Source organism: Myotis davidii, unplaced genomic scaffold (assembly GCF_000327345.1).
Source record: "Myotis davidii unplaced genomic scaffold, ASM32734v1 scaffold560, whole genome shotgun sequence".
In the NCBI taxonomy this organism is placed as follows: Eukaryota; Metazoa; Chordata; class Mammalia; order Chiroptera; family Vespertilionidae; genus Myotis; species Myotis davidii.
In genome coordinates, this window is record NW_006294418.1 from 1,861,753 (window position 1) to 1,878,934 (window position 17,182).

The following is a 17,182-nucleotide window of genomic DNA, read 5'->3' on the forward strand; positions in this document are numbered from 1 at the left end:
CGATCAGGCCAGCGGGCGAGGCAGCTTGGGGCAAGCAGGCCAGAGGGGAGGGCAGGTGGGAGCGAGCTGATTGGCAGTGGGGGCAGTTGGTGCTGATCAGGCTGACGAGGGAGGCACTTGGGGGCAAGCAGGCCAGTAGGCAGAGTGGCTAGGGGCAATTAGGTAGGCAGACAGGTGAGCGGTTAGGAGCCAGCAGTCCCAGATTGCAAGAGGGATGTCTGACTGCCAGTTTAGGCCCGATCCCACGGAGATTGGGCCTAAACCAACAATCTGACATCCCTCAAGGGTTCCCAGATTGGAGACAGTGCAGGCCGGGCTGAGGGACCCCTCCATGCATGAATTTCGTGCACAGGGCCACTAGTATATATATTAATTCTCTTGCATTTTTTCCTTAAACCAGTTTAAAAGACATCTTCAATGTACATGAGTGGGAGGGTATCTTAGGGTGAAGGAATCTCATAGGTCCAAAATTATTTGATTCTTAGGCCCCAAGGCTGCTTCCTTGAAGAGAATCACTGCCTCATCAATGATTTCTTACAAAATGGCACAATATTAATAGTCTTGATATAGAATTATTTAATATTGAGAACAAATAAAACATAATATTTTACTAATCTGTATTCCTATCAGTGATTTCTGTTACCTTTTATAAACCCACAGTACGGAGTCACCTTTCCCTTCAGAGACAGAGGATCACAGTTATTTTCTTTCAAAGAGATATAAGTTAAATAAAAAGGCAAACTTTAAAGATATCAAGACATCAAACAAAATAATCAGATATTTTATTCTATATATATATATATATATATGTATATATAGTATATATCTTGATATGACAGCCAATATGTGTTGCAAATCCTCAAACAACAATTTCCATAAATGCAAATATAAATGTTAATTTTGGGCTTATTTTAATTCTATTGAAATATTGAAACTAGTTTTAGCATATTGCTTATTTTCCAAACCTTCTGACATATAGTCTTTACACAAAAACTGAGACATTTGCAAGCTGATGAATCATTATCAATTCATGAGGTATAAATATGCAGTGAAATTTTCAACTAAAGGATATGAATAACTTGCAATTTTGAAACTGTTTATTATATTTCTTATACCCAGCAGGTAAAAATGCTTTCAACATTTCGTATTCACCACATATTATAAAACTTCAGACTAAAACCAAAATTTCTGGATTTGGGGTTAAAAATATATTTACTTATACAGTTCTCCCTAATATAGCCTTATTCCCATGCTCAATTTCAAGAATTACATAATTCAATTTTGTTTCTCTTTTAAATTATTTAATTTAAAATGTTCAAGCCTTTCTGATTTTATCTACACATTTGAAGATTTTGCAATTATTCAGTTCGAAAAAATATAAAAAATCAAAATTATTCAGTTATTTTTTTAATTTTTTCTTTTTTAACAAACTGTTTGGGGGGTCGAACGACCTTTCACAGGGGTCGTCTAAGACCATCGGAAAACACATATACAATTACATATTGTCTTTGTGATCAATCACCATTCTTCAACCATATTCAATTTGTAACAACGAAACTGGGGGGTCACCACAACATGAGGAACTATATTAAAGGGTCACGAAGTTAAAATCAAAATCAGAGCTATTCACAGGGAGCTCTACTCTTCCCAACCAAACTCCAGAGACGGTACTTGAATGAAAACTTCGCTCCTTATTGTAGAGAATAAATTTCCATTGAAATTATCACCAGTAGCTTCACTAAATCTGAGAGAGTGTATTATTATTTTATTTCCTGATGAAAAATGAAAAACCAACAATCTGGAATGAAAGTTGTGAACTGGCATTGATTTTAAAACACATCCTGATTTTAGAGATGTTAAAATGTGTAAATTAGCGAGCCTGAGACTGATGATATAAGCTACATCATATAGTACATCTCTCTTCCTCTTGGCATTATTTCCAAAAGTGAGAGAGGCTTATACAAATTGACTCCACTACTACTAGAAAGTATATTACATCCTTTGGAAAACTTTTTATTAGAACAAATATTAAACTCTACAACTCTGATTTTTAACTTAGCTTAATTACACTATGTTAAAACCAATACTAGCAACTAAAATGTTTTGTTAAAAAGAGCTATCTTATTGTTCAGGCATGAAAAGTTCACAGTAGCTTATCAACAATTTGGAATAAGAGACCAAGTCACTGGTCTTAATAAGGAAGGCCTTGTTTAATGTTGAACAATGGCTCTGCATTGCCTATAGGGGCAAGTGCAAAACCTCAGCATGAACTACAGGCAGACTGGAGCCAAGCTTCTACCTCCCCTATAGCGTCTCATCTCAGCCTCTGTTTTGCACCATATGTCACCACCATACACAATGCAAAACTGGCCAGTATGCTCAAACTATTTCATACTTCTGTGGTATGACAGATGCTCTTCCCATTGTCGACTCCAAGGAATAGTCCTCAGTATCCTTAAAACCCCTCTCCAGGTGTTTCTTCTGTGAAGACTTTTCTAACCTATGTATAAAAAAGTTTGCATTTAGCCACCACCGTTTCTAGCAGCCATTTTATAAGATTACTAGGGTCCCAGTGCATGAATTTGTGCACCTTGAAAGGAACTATGGGCCGCAAGGCTGTGGTGGGCACAGGGGCGGGTCTCGGCCCATCCTCAGTGCCCCCTCCTGACCCTTCCCACCGCAGCCCCCAGTCCACTGTCTGCTGGAAGCCCTGCTCCCATTGCCACTGTACCCACATGCTGATGGCGCCAGCCCTGCTCTCACCCACTGAGAGTGTGGAGTGATTGGGGCTAGTGCCAGCAGAGAGTGTTAGTGGGTGCGAGCGCGGCTGCTCTCCCAATCACCTCTCAGGAGCAGGGGGGGAGGTGGAGAAGCCCTCAGGGGCAATCGGGGCCAACAGCCACCATGCATACCCGCTGATGGCATTGAGTGATTGGGGCCAGCTCCGGCACCAGCAGTGGGTGCGAGCACCTGGTGGGACCGCAGTGCATGGGAGCAAAGAATTTTCAGTAACCACCAGAAGCTCATCCTAATGACAGTGACTGGCGCCCTGTCTTGGTCTGGCACCCCACTCACCTGCTCCACCATCCCACCTCAGCCAATGCTCGCCATGTTCCATGCTCTGCCGCCTTCTGCTGACGCACACCATGTTCTGCACGTGCCCCCTGGTTGTCAGCGCACATCAAAGCAACTGGTTGTTCAGTTGTTCCACCTTTCAGTTTACTTTCATATTAGGGTTTTATATATATATTTGTGTGTGTGTGTGTGTGTGTGTAAATCCTTTAACGGGGCAGAATATTCATCTGTATTTCTCCCATAGCAATCACAGTGCTATGCACATAACTGGCACTCAATAAAACTTTGTTTAATCAATATAATTTTTAATTAAATAAAATCTACTTTGGCAAACAAATTAGATTTAAGTTTCTTTTCAGAAAGCTTTTATTCATTGTCTTTATTGTGAAAATGATGAAAGAGGAGTATTGTTTCCTTTTTACTCAGGAAGGGACATTGGTGATCCTTGCCTATATGTAGGGTGGGAACCTTGCTTAGGACATCATTTTTGAAAGGAAATTTAGACATTTTGTTCTTAACTTTTCTGACTTTTATGGAGATAGTATATATGGGAAGGTAAAGGAATAATTTATTTTAATAGGATTTTAAAGAGAAGTCAAGAACATAAAGCTCTATAAAATATCTTAAATATTCTTTATTTTAGGACCAAAAAATTAATAATTCCACAAGATTTCTCTGAGGGTATTTGAATTGGAATTCAGATTTTATTTCCTTCTCCTGTTTTAAAATAGAAATACAGATAACACAGGAAGTCCTGTAAGACTCCACAAATTTTATCCATTCATCCTACCTGTAATAACTAACGTGCTTGGCTTGGTTGATTTCCATTATGATTGTATTTCTTTTAGTGATGTTCCTGACCTAACATAAGCCTCAGCCACTGTACACAAACTACCAATTATTTATCCACATCAACTCTCTTTTTTTTCCTATACTCTTTTTCTCCTATAAAGAAAATAAGACATGGAATACATTTATTTCTAACATTCCCATGCAGAGATGAGGCTTTGGGGAGTATTTTAATTATTCTCTACTTTATCCTTATTTAGCAGTTTTTGTTGTGATTGTTTAATAATTTCAGTTCCTTATAGCAGTTTGTATCTTCTACTTTAAGAAACAATAACTATGACTGGTTATATATTATTAGTTACCATGACCTTACTCACTACTCACCAGAGTAAGGGAGGGCAGTTGGGGGCAACCAGGCTGGCAGGGGAAGGCTGTTGGGGCAATAAGCCCAGCAGGGGAGTAGTTAGGCGTTGATCAGGCTGGCAGGCAGAAGCAGTTAGGGGCAATCAGGCAGGCAGGCAGGCGAGCGGTTGGGAGCCAGCAGTCCTCGATTGTGAGAGAGATGTCCGACAGCCCCTTTAGGAACGATCCCTCCAGGGTCCCAGATTGGAGAGGGTGCTGAGCTGAGGGACACCCCTTCCCTGTGCACGAATTTCATCCACCGGGCCTCTAAAATATCTTATCTAATGAAAGAGAAACATGCAAATTGACTGTCAGCTTAGGCCCAATCCCACAAGGAGTGGGCCTAAGCCAGCAGATGGTCATCCCCCGAGGGGTTCCAAACTGCGAGAGGGCACAGGCCGGGCTGAGGGACCCCCCAAGTGCATAAATTTTTGTGCACTGGGCCTCTAGCATTTATTATCTGAATCTTTCCATAGTATTGAATGTGCTTTAAAAATATCTCTTTTATGGTTGCCTTATATTTTATTGTTTGACTACCCCCAATGGTTAACTAACAGTTTAGTAAACCTTAGTAAACCTTTTGACTAATATGAGGTTTGCTATTTTAAACATTTCTGCAGTTATCCTTCTAGTTGTACATATTCTAGAAGTCAACATACAAATGTGTTAATATCTATAAATTGAGTGAGGTTATGGGAGTTCTTTTGCTTTGTTTCATTGCCTATGAAAAATTTATATAATAAGTGGACATTTTATAATAGTAAAACCATACTTAAAAGTTAATTTAAAAGTTTATAGTACAAATTTAGCTACTTTAATGTTTACATATTTCTCAACTTACTGTCTGAACATCCAGCCTTTCCTCTTTTTGATTACTTCCCTCTCTCATTTGTATAAAATTATATAATTGCACTTCTTCCAGGGGAAGTGTTCCAGGAAAAAGATTATTTCATTCATTTACCTAGATTTCACAGGGTTAAAACATTTTACTGAAACATGCAAATAAGCAGAAAATGATAAATTATAGTCAAAGGGTATTATTTTAAATTTCATTGCTATTATTGTGTTCAATTTCCATACAAACTTTTGTCACTTGACAAAGGAGAAATTCAATATTTAGACACTTCATTTAGCAGAATGGACAGGGAAAGTACACTCACACATTAATTCTTCTTATTATTCTTCACTTATTAATTCATTCATCTGATATTTATTTAGTTCCAATTATGTTATAGGTCCTCTGCTTAGCTAGAGCTAACTATGCATTTTTGCTCTTTTAAAATGAGAAGTGTCCCAAAGGCATTCTTATTCTCCCTCCTGCACCTCATTGGCTTGATCTCCACTAAGTTTCCATATCCTCTTCTTTTCATTTAATCCATTTTAAAAATCTCTATTGTTGGAAGTATTATATATGTCCCTTTCCCCCCATTGCCCCTTCTAGCTTGCTCCCACCCCAAGCCCTCACCACTCTACTGTCTGTGTCCACGGGTAATCCATTTTTCAGTTAGGAAACCTCCCAACTCTATTGTTGATATAGCATTCTGTCATTTATTACATGTGCTAGCATACCTACAAGGCGGGGCAAAGGTAGGTGTACAGTTATGAGTATGCAGAATGCAGCATTTATCCTTGCCTTGTTCATTTATTATTGCATTATTTTTATACAAACAACTGTAAATCTACTTTAGCCCCACCCTGTATTTTGTTTCTCACAAAAGGATTCTAAACCTGCTACCTGATGCTTGGTGCCTAGTAAGTTAAAAAAAATGCATCTTACTATTGACTCATTCCCACCTTCACCAACCCTCTAAACAAGATTGATGCTTTGAGGTAATATTGACTGCTATGAAGTCAGCAGAAAGTTTTGAAAAAATCTGTTAGCAACAGTTAGGGGCTCTAATCAATTTGAATGAACTAGATAGGTGCATAAAATGGAAAACAGCCTAATTCCTGTCATCAATTGTGAGCTGCAATGATATTTCTGTGTGCAGACAGACTGAACAAATACCATAAGGGCTGTGAATAGCCTCAAGCATTGTAGCAGTGATGCTGACTAATGAGAAGCAAATGTTGCCAACAAGATTATGGGTGAAGAATTTCGCAAAAATGACTGTATTTTAATACTAAATTTTTTTTCATCATTTGCAAGAATATGGCTTTACATTCTAGTTTTGTATATTATATGTTCCTGATTAAGAAACAACAAATTGTGTTTATGGACAAAATACTTCTCTAAGGCTATCAAGGCATCAATTTGACCTATTTGATTTTAGTACTATCCCTTGTTTCTTAATTGCAGGTAGGAAAAAAATTATATATGTGTAGTATGAGGCAACAGATACGAATAAGCTCTAATAAAGGCTACTCTCTAAGAGTCCTTATTACGTCTGCCTTTCTAGGGTAAACAGTCTGAAGGGGAATTATGTGTTGAATCCCCCTGGACAGCTCTCATTTGTCTTAAATGTATTTGAAAAATAAACAAACAAAACAAAACAAAAACCTCAGATATAAAAACACAAAAAATTTCTATGTGAAAGACTATATTCTTACTATAGAATATCATCCATGTAATTAACTTGAGCCAAATACATGAAAATCCATTAATCCTGTGCAGTGTGGTACAGGAACAAACTTGTCAACATGTTAGGAATGAGGGGAATTCTTAGCCAGGCTAATTCCTAACGGCTCAGTCCAGATTGTCTCTTTGATTAGCCCAACATCTCATCCTCTAGAGGTAGTGGATTCTCTGTTGGAATGGTTGGTGTGCATTATATCAGTACACTATACTAACTAAAATAGCTTCTAAGTTTTGGGTTTGCAGTTGCTCAGAATTCAGATTCTACATGCCATTACAACTCCAGTAATATGTAAGAAAGTTGCTTGATCTCTGTTCTTTCTACAGAATGTTAACACCTTTTCAATTTAGGAATTGTTTCTTTGTGCCCTGCTGCTGTCCTCGGTTTATCCCTCACAATTGTTTCTCTGTGGGTCTTGAATTACTTCCATGTTCCATTATACCTTCGAAGGAGAAACACTTCTATAGATCCTTGCTTTGTGATTCAGACTTGAAAGATTTTCAAAGCAAAATGAAGTTTTGACCATATTAATATGTGTAACACATTAAATTATCCTCTTTTAACTGTGCAATTTACTCTTTTCCCCATGTTACATCCATAGCTATGTGCCTGAGCTAAGGTTCCATGGTTAAGAAGTAACAGGAATCTATTCAGGTTAGTGTTAAAAAACAAAACAGGAAATATAGGATGAAATTAAAGCGATAGCTCATGGACCTCAGGGGAAGATAGTGATGACAGCCTTTGGGAGAGAGGGGATGCAGAACGAAAAAAGCATCCTGAATGAAGGCAGTTCCTCTGGTTATTCTCATTTATTTTATCCCCATCTTCCTTTCCCTCCTCTCTAATTTTTGGGCCCCTGAGCCTTTCAAATCTGACTCATCTGAGTATGTTAAATTCGACTCTTTCTGCTTGACATCTTTCTATGTTCCTATTTTATATGCAGATGTTTGCCCAGCTGCTTTGTAGTTTGCAAGTTTCAGTTCAGAAAACAACCAAAATTGACTAGTGTCTCTGAATTCTCAATTAAAAATTCCTGCCCTATCCAGGTGTCTAAAGCAATTGCAAAACCTATGTCCAGGAAAGTGAAGTTGCCAAGAACAATCACAGCTGCCAGGACCCCCACCGAGAGTTTGGCAGACAATCTAAAGATCTCTATTATGATATCTAAAATCAAACAAATATTGTTTTTTCACAATGTATGCGAAGTATAAGCACTCTTAGGTCACAAAGAAAATAGAAATAGTTTCTAGAATTGCTATAGAAAAATGTATATTGATGCATGTCAGTTTTCAGAAACTAAATTTATACAAGCATAAGTCTATAGCTTCAAGAGAAATCCATAACTAAGCAGTCTAATAAAACAGAGGGCTAATATGTAAGATTAGTTTAAAATGAAAAAAGTTAGACTTGTCAAAGTTAAATTCAAAAGCTAGCATTAACTTTTCTCATGTTATTTTAGTGCATCAATTATACTTTGAGAAAATGCAAAAATAAGCATAAGCGTAAAATACGCATCTGGCTTTCATCAGGGATGCCACACTACTGTCATTTATCTCACCTATTCTGATCAGCAACTATGAATAGGAAATTATAAAAAGAAATAGAAGAAAATCTTCAGTCCTCCAGTGAATCTTTGTATGCATTGTTTCCAGCTCCTCAACAACCTTAAAGAACTGTATCACTGTTTATTTTGGAAGGGAGGAAATAGGTTCACATAGCTGGGACTTGTCTAAGATAATATAGTTGTTAAGAAAAAGAAATTAGTTTTATTTCAGGCCTGTGTTATTTTAAAATCTATGTTTGTCCTACTCCATCTTTTTTGTATGATTTTTAAAAGATGCTATGGTGTCTCCATATCCATTATATGGATCCTCTGTTATGAATAGATCTGATTTGTTTCTCTGGTAAGTTATAGTGTATGTCTTCCTATTCCTGGAGATATCTTTGATCATATTTGGTCCTGGACAAGGTTGCCTGTTTTCCACTGTTTTTTTGAATTGCTCATCACAAAGTATAATAGAATGACTAATTGTTATTCTAGGGCTTTAGTACTAGAGATAGGATATTAATCACTAAAAATCTCTGTGGTATGTCTTGTCAAAGAAAATAAAATATAAGAATAAAGAAAGGGAAAATAATCATAGAACACAATCATAAGAATAACAGAGATATAATACATATATATAACAATTGTTATATATATAAACAATTTGCCTAAGAGAATGATAATCTTGGAATGTAGACCAAGGAAAGAGGAAGGCGAGAACATAAAGAGGAGCATATAGCAGGCCAGTGCCGTTAAAATTTGTTCTAGTGTCATGCTGCACCATAGACTGCCCACCCTGTACTGTGATTCAGTGAAGATTATACACAAAAATTGTTTTGTTGTATGTTGAATTATATGCTCTAGTCTGATAAATTTTTTTCTGAACTTAAAATTGGTTATTTCTATCATATAATGGTTTAAATTGGTGGGGTTTTTTGTATATGAGCTATGTATCTGTCTATCTCTATCTATACTAATAAAAGGGTAATATGCTAATTATACTAAATAGACCAGACGTCTTCTGAACGTCCTTGTGGACAAAGCCACAGTGGCGGGGCCGAAGCAGAGGCAGTTAGGGGTAATCAGGCAGGCAGAGTGGTTAGGGGCGATCAGGCAGGCAGGCAGGTGAGCAATTAGAAGCCAGTGGTCCTGGATTGCAAGAGGGATATCCGGATTGGAGAGGGTGCAGGCCAGGCTGAGGGACACCCCCTCCCCCCCGCATGAATTTTGTGTACCAGGCCTCTAGTCTCTAAAATAAGTAAGTTTAATTTGATCACATAATCAAGACTATTTTAATTATTAACAATTTTATTTATTTTAAAAGTGAAAAACATTAGTTAATTGTAAAAGTCAGATACATGAGCAAAGACACCTTTTTTTTAAAATTTAATAATGTGGACCTCTGTTCCAGAATTGGAAAATATCACTCAGCTCAAGTTAAGTCAGTTTTCTTTCAATCATCACATAAGTTACAAAGACAACCCAAAGCATCTTTCTTTTCTATATTTGGTGTCATCAAGATGTTACAATTGACTGAATATATTCTGTTAGCACCAAATCTTTTTGGCAAGAGCTCTCTCTGACAACCTCCACATTCCTCACCCAACCATCTGTTTTTCTTGGTCATAAGCAAAAAATATCATAATTTTTGCAATACCCATATCAAGCTAATCTAATAACAGATTCTCATTGACTTCAGAGAATACTCAGTGCTTATTTTGTTACCCAGGGTGTGTGAAGAAAGATGTGAAGAGGACTCAGAGAACTATGTAAATGAAGTAGTGTTGCCATTGGGAGCAGATACAGATGCCTTCTCTCTTCTACACTCCAGATTCCAGTGAACTAAGGCCAAGCATTCTCACGTATTAAAACACATTGCAAAGTAAGTCATTTCATGGAACAGATTGGAATTAACTGACTCTCAATCATGTACTCCAGTAAATATGTTTTTACATATCATTCTTTTGATATGACAGTAAACACTTAAAACTAAATTTGCCATTGTGAATCTATCAATCATTAAAATGATTAGTGGCTTATATCCATGAATTAAATACAACCAACACATTTTCCTTCATTTATACCTAATAGCTTCTTTCTGATAACTCTTTATAACATTTTCCTTCAATAAATATGTCACTAATTTGTATATATTCAAAGTCATGAACACAGGCCATATGACATGAGTAATAACTTCTCATATGAGATTTATAATTATTTTAAGTTCATTAAGTCACCAGCTAGTTAATTAAGACATCTAAAATCCTTTGGCTCTGGAGGCAACTTCTATCCCCTCATATGAAGATTGTGTATTTTGAGTCGGTATATTTTTCTCTTCAAGTGAACTGGAAAGTCCTCTTCAACAATCATTGTAGTTTTTTTAATTATTATTGTTTTATTGTTTAAAGTATTACAAAGGGTATTACATATGTGTCCTTTTTTTCCCCCTGCCCTTGACAGTCCCCTGGCCTCCCCTACCACCCCCCGGCCCCCAGTGTCTTATGTAGTTTATTCAATGTCTCAATAGTTTCTTTAGAAATTCAGGCACAATCTCTATACTGATGTCAAAAAATGTAAATTGACTATGAATGGCTATATCTGGAAATACCTTCTTTCCAGCCATATTCATGTTATTGTGTTCTTGCTTCTGTCATGAGCTTTCTTCATATTTGAGGTATTTTAAGGAGAGAGAACAATAGTAGTCATCTTTATTTACCACAGTGCTTATCACATAAAACACAATATTTAAGAGATGTATTTTCCTGAATATGAAGGGGAGAAATTAATCAATTAAGTCTCTGCCCCTTAATCATCCATAGGCTATACCAAATCAGTTATGTGATTCTGTCATATTTCTGTGTGAATATTTCTATATTCTACACAGTAACAGCATTCCTTTTGTTGTTTCTCCTCTTGAGCAAAAGCATTTGATGAAGAGATCTGCAAACAAATATTTATCATCCTGACAAAAGAACATTATTATTCCATTCAGAGAGCAATCTTTGTAACTGAGAGTTACAATAGAGTTCTGAAAAAAATAGTCCACATCAGTTCCAGTTAAGGCATTTGTGGATTTATGGGAAATACTTCCAAAATGGCTCCATTGGTATATGGGGTAGTGATAATTGTTGTACAAAGCATTTATGGTTTTCTGTAGTCTCAACTACTTTAGAGAATTCAGTAATCATCCAAAGTTACTCCTTATGAATGATTGCAGCTTTCTTTCAAGCATTCAATTCAGGCCTCATTGATTCTCTTCATGATTTATTAAGTTAGGGCACTTTTGTGATTAAGCAACAGAATTCAGCTTTCACTGTAATACATTTTATGATGGTATGTAAAAAGCTTTATGGAAGAATATGAAGATGTATTTTGTCTAAATTAAGTGTATACTTATTCAAACAAATATGACTTGCTTTCAAACCATTGCAAAACTGCTCATAGCTGATGCTTGCATCCAATGTAGAATTATTTGACATTAGGACATTTATCCAAACGCATTGCTTATATAATGAGTGTTATTTTAACTAGGACTTGGTTGGAAAGAAAATGGTCTTGTCCGTAAGACCAAGACTTGGGAACCAAGTTGGTTAAAATATTCAGGAATGACCATGGAAGAGAGGCACTCATGCTCCAAAAAAAAAATCTTTTGAGAACTTTGCTAGGCAATTGGTCTCAGAAGGATCTGAAAATCAGTAGTGAAGACTCTACCATGGAGAAAAGGAATAAGAAAGGAAATATAACCCTGAAAAAATGTAGGACATTAGAATGAAGGATTTTGATGCAGTGGAACTTAAATATTGTTAAAGTAACTAAGGGACAACCCATTTATATGCGGATACAATAGGTTTGCAATAAGCAGACATGTAGTATAAAGCCAGCTGTTAGTCATAGTCACTGAAAAGCCCTGCTCCTAGGTCTGGTTTATAAGATCAAAGTAACACCAGAAGCCTGGCTGACTTGATGCTAAGGAAAATAAATAATAGCCCAGAGATTTTTTTAAAACCTAATGAAGGGTTTCAGATTCTTTGGAAGAGATAAATTTACATAAGAAACTTAAGTGGCTTCAGCATCATTTAAGAGTCAAAAGGCTCCAGGAACTGAAAGCCTGGCAAACTTTGAATTCATTCTACTTACTGTGTCCACAAATATTATAGAAACTTAAGGGTATTTACAACAGAGGGAAAGGTTATAAACCTTAAATGGCTGTCTAGAATGTTTTGTGTAAAAGTGTGCAAAGGGAATATACCTTTAGTTTCCCAATGTGTTTGTTTGTTGTTGTTGTTTTTAGAAAAAAAATATAAAGGAATCAGGAATTTTCTGTCTTCTCCAACAAGATAGAATATTGGATAGAGAAAAGATTTATACCTGAGGTAGAGTAGTGATGGATAATTTGGCATTTTCACTGCCTTTCAGTTACTAAGGGAATTAACTCACTACCTGAAAAAGGAACTGAAGGAGAGAGGGAGAGACACAGAAAGAGACCCTGGTGATTTGTTTTCTTTCCCTTTAAATACTTGTCATTTCCTGCCTAGGTAGCTCAGTTGGTTAGAGCATCATCCCAATAAGCCAAGGTTTCCAGTTCAATCCCCAGTCAGGGCACATACAAGAATCAAGCACTGAATGCGTAAATATGTGGAACAACAAATTGATATTTCTCTCTAAAAAAAAAGCTTCAATTAAATGCCATTCATTATGTATCTTGATTATTGCGGCATCACTCTGTGTCACTTTTTCATTTACTGCAATTTTTGTTCTTTTAAAATGATATATAGCCTGGTTGAGCTTCAACCTATGAACCAGGAGGTCACAATTAGATTCCCAGTCAGGGCACATGCCTGGGTTGTGGGCTCCATCTCCAGTATGGGGCATGCAGGTGGGAGCCAATCAATGCTTCTCTCTCATCATTGATGTTTCTATCTCTCCCTCTTTCTTCCTCTCTGAAATCAATAAAAAAATATATTTTTTAAAAATGACATCATATACAGATCACATATTATATTAAACAATGTCATCCCAACAAACTTAATTTTAAAAATGACGTTTTCTTTGGAATGGAGGAAACAATAAGGAAAAGAAAGTAGAAACTAATGTTTTGAAAAGGAGCATCAATAGCTTTATTGGTGAAATTACTCCTCTTGTCATTCTTCATCTTTTCCTGTCTCCTTTAACAGTTTAAACCGAAAAAATCATCCACAACTGCATGCTGTCCTTTTCCCTCTATGTAAGAAGGAATTGGTGTGTGCTATAAGCACACAATTCAGAAATAAGCTTTCTGAATGAGGTTACTGCCTCTATGAAAAGGTTAATGAAATAGGGCCTGCTGTGAAGAGCACATTACTTTATGCACAATAGGTCTAGGGAAACTTCATAATAAATTATAATTGGCCATTTCACAAATACCATTGCTTTTGACAACCAGTTTTTTGTTTTGTTTTTAGTTTCTTAATTCAAAGTATTTAAAACATAAGTAAACTGAATAAATTTGAACTGGTCATCAGATCTAAACTCTGCAAGAAACTATATGTAGAATTAGTAAGCGCAGAGCCAAAGACAGGGGACTTCTGAAATTTCAGGGGGCTCCTGAAATGTTTGTGAGTTTATAAACATTTTATAAGCTGATTAATTTGCTTGCCCTACTTGCCTGCTGCCAGGAGCTTTTTCTCTCTTCTGCAGTCACAACGATGCAAATATAGTAGCCTCATTTGAGATGCAAAAAGATGAATCTAGGTCATGCAATAATTTATGCTATCGGAGATTTATACCCTTTTAAATTCTGTGGGAAGAAGCTTTATTCCTTGCTTAGGTTTGTGATTTCAGTAAATGACCCTTGAGCCAGTGTCTTAAACTGCCTGAGTCTGTTTTATCATCTGTACAAGCAGAAGCAACAGGACCCACTTTAATATTTTTATGACTGTTTTGGCAAATAACTAGAGTGTGCATTATACAGCTAGAGTAGGTTAAAATTTTATAAAAATGTAAGGTATTAAGATTAATCCTGGCATTCCAATTCAGTTGCTTCTCTAATACTGAGGCCACTTGAGTCAATCCTAAGATATTGAGAGTGTTCTTATTATATGAATTGCTCCTGCCATCTTATAAAAGGATACTAATTATAATAGTAAGAATCCAATCTTTATTCATTGATAAATATTTATTGAATACCTAGAATTATGTACCTTTCATTATATTACTTGCTGTGTACAATGGTGAATGAAATAGACATACTAATTATCCTGATAAAGGTTATATTTTATGGTGAAACAAACCATTTTCCAAATAATTTTTCCTGTGAGAACCAATTACTTTTTAAATTTAGACCTATAAACAATTCATAAAAACATATTTAATTTGAAGTCATTCAATTCCCTTCCTTGTATTAAATCTTTGATTCTTAGTACATAGAAAAATAAAGAAATAGAAAAAATCACAATGCCCAAATGAATATATATCAACAATTAATTCTTTTTCTTTGCATTGTTTGAATCTAGAATTCAAATTCTATATTTTTTAGCTACTTATTTCTATAGTCTACCAATACAGAGTTAAGTGGAAACAAACAAACACTGATGCTGATAGGTTGATTTAGTAGTATAAAAAATTCATTCAAGTAGTATAGATTCATCAAGATCAACTCACTAATGGTTCAATCAAGTTGGTGCAAGTCAACATAGTGCTGACATAGCACATCTTCAACTCAAGAATGATGATAGTTTTGAATTGATGCCTAAGAGAATTGATGCTACATTTGTCTTAGTAAAACCTCAATTCGCTAGAAGTTACAAGAAAGAAGGCAATGTCTATATTATTTCTTTTGAGTAACATAAGGTTAAGCAAATAACTTTTCAAGCAGGAAATTTTCCATTTTTCTTCTCTAGTAAGTACATAGATAGTTGACTCTTTCATGATCCAAGTTCTTGTTTTGCTTCAAATTTTTAAATTTAACTATGAAGAGCTGTTGAAGAAGACTCTTTATATTAAATATTAGCAGATATTTTATCACTCATAAAAATATGAATAGAAGTTTTTAAATAAAAGTTAGATGTAAGAGGTAACAAGATGTAGCCATTAAGCAGGTACTGCGTAGGCCAGATGACTAATTTCTTAAGTTCTTAGGTGTGTAATATTTGACAGTGCTTTTGTTTCTTTATCAATAAAATTGGGATTATCATATTACCTGCCTCATGAGGTTGTTATAAGAGTTAAGTAAGTAAACATTTAGAAAGGATATTGTATTAGAACAAGGCCTGCATCATATTTAGCATATATAAGTGTTTCTAAAATAAATAATATGCACAGAAACAAACACTTTCCTTAGGTATCTCATAAATGGGTTCTGAAGCCAAAATAAAACAAAACAAACAAAAAGCTTTGAAATATTTTGAACGGTAGCTGTCTCATAGACTAAGTAAATGACCCTTCCAAAGGTGACCACTTAGAAGAAAACATTAATTTGAATGTGTAAGTAGAAGCATGCTTCTTAAAAGCTATTTCCTTGCTCTTGAATCCCACCTTAAATGATGGCCTAGATCTGTCTGCTAATCATATCAAAGACATTGTTTTTGCTGTTCAACTTCCTCTGGAATAGGAAGGGAGCTTTGAAATCAGATGACAAAAGTGAGACCTAGTGCATTAGACACAATAAAGAATTCTTTTTTCAACCTAATAAAATGTCATTAGTGTTGTAGCTAAAATCAAAATTAAAAAAAAACGATTAAGTAGTTATTATGAATTGGAGCTGGAATTCATGGAAATATATAGAAATGTAGAAAGATTAAAATTACTCAGCTGTTATTACAATTCATTTTAGTTAAAAAAATATTAGCACTTTTGATGTCAACCTCAAAGAATCAAAATTTGGAAGCTTAACACTAATATTCAAGTGTGAGAAACTGGCTAATTAAGAAACATGTTGTATTTTAATTTCTTAGGCTATATATTTCCATGGCCAGAACAGGTTTACATTTGCAGCAAAATTGAAAGGGTAGTAAGGGAGTTCCCATATACTCTAGTTTCCATCTTATTAACATCTTATTTTAGTCTGGTACACTTGTGATAATTAATGAATCAATATTGATATAATATTATAACTAGAGTTTAGGCTTTATTTATTTTTCTTCAGTTTTATCTAATATCATTTGTCCTTTCCAGGATTCTATCCAAGATGCTGCATGACATTTAGTCACCATGTCTCCTTAGGTTACTCTTGACCAAGGTGGTTTCTCAAACTTCCCTTGTTTTAAACACCCTGACAGACTACTGGTAAGCTATTTTTGTATAATATTTGGCAATTGTGATTGATCTGACATTTTTCTCATGATTAGAATGGGGGTATGAGTTATTGGAAGGAAGACCACAAAGATAATTTCATTTCAATACATTATACAAGGGTATATCCTACCAACATAATATCACTATGTTGACCTTGATAACCTAGCTGAGGTAGTGTTTGTCAGGTTTCTCCATTGTAAGGTTATTCTCCTCCCCTAACCCCGTTATTTCCATACTGTGTTCTTTGAATTAAAGAATTAAAGTCACTATGTTCAGTCTATACCAGGAGTGGGCAACCTTTTTGTAAGTGCATGCCAAAACCAGCAAAATCTCTGACTCAAAATTCTTCTTTGTGCCAACCCTAATTTTTTGTTACGTCTACTTGATATCTCTTAAGGTATACGTATGTGAAGAACCTTGAAGAAATAACAACATTCATTTGAGCGACAAAAACACAGTATATGATGATGAAAAATCCATATATTTTGTAATAAATACATATACACTGATAGTCCGACAGAAC

General features: G+C 35.5%; 1 pseudogene; it reads right to left on the minus strand.

The window, feature by feature from the left end:
- The window catches only part of LOC102766663, a 26,298-nt pseudogene extending 23,150 nt beyond the window's left edge, over positions 1 to 3,148 (minus strand).
- Positions 3,149 to 17,182: the final 14,034 nt, after the last annotated feature.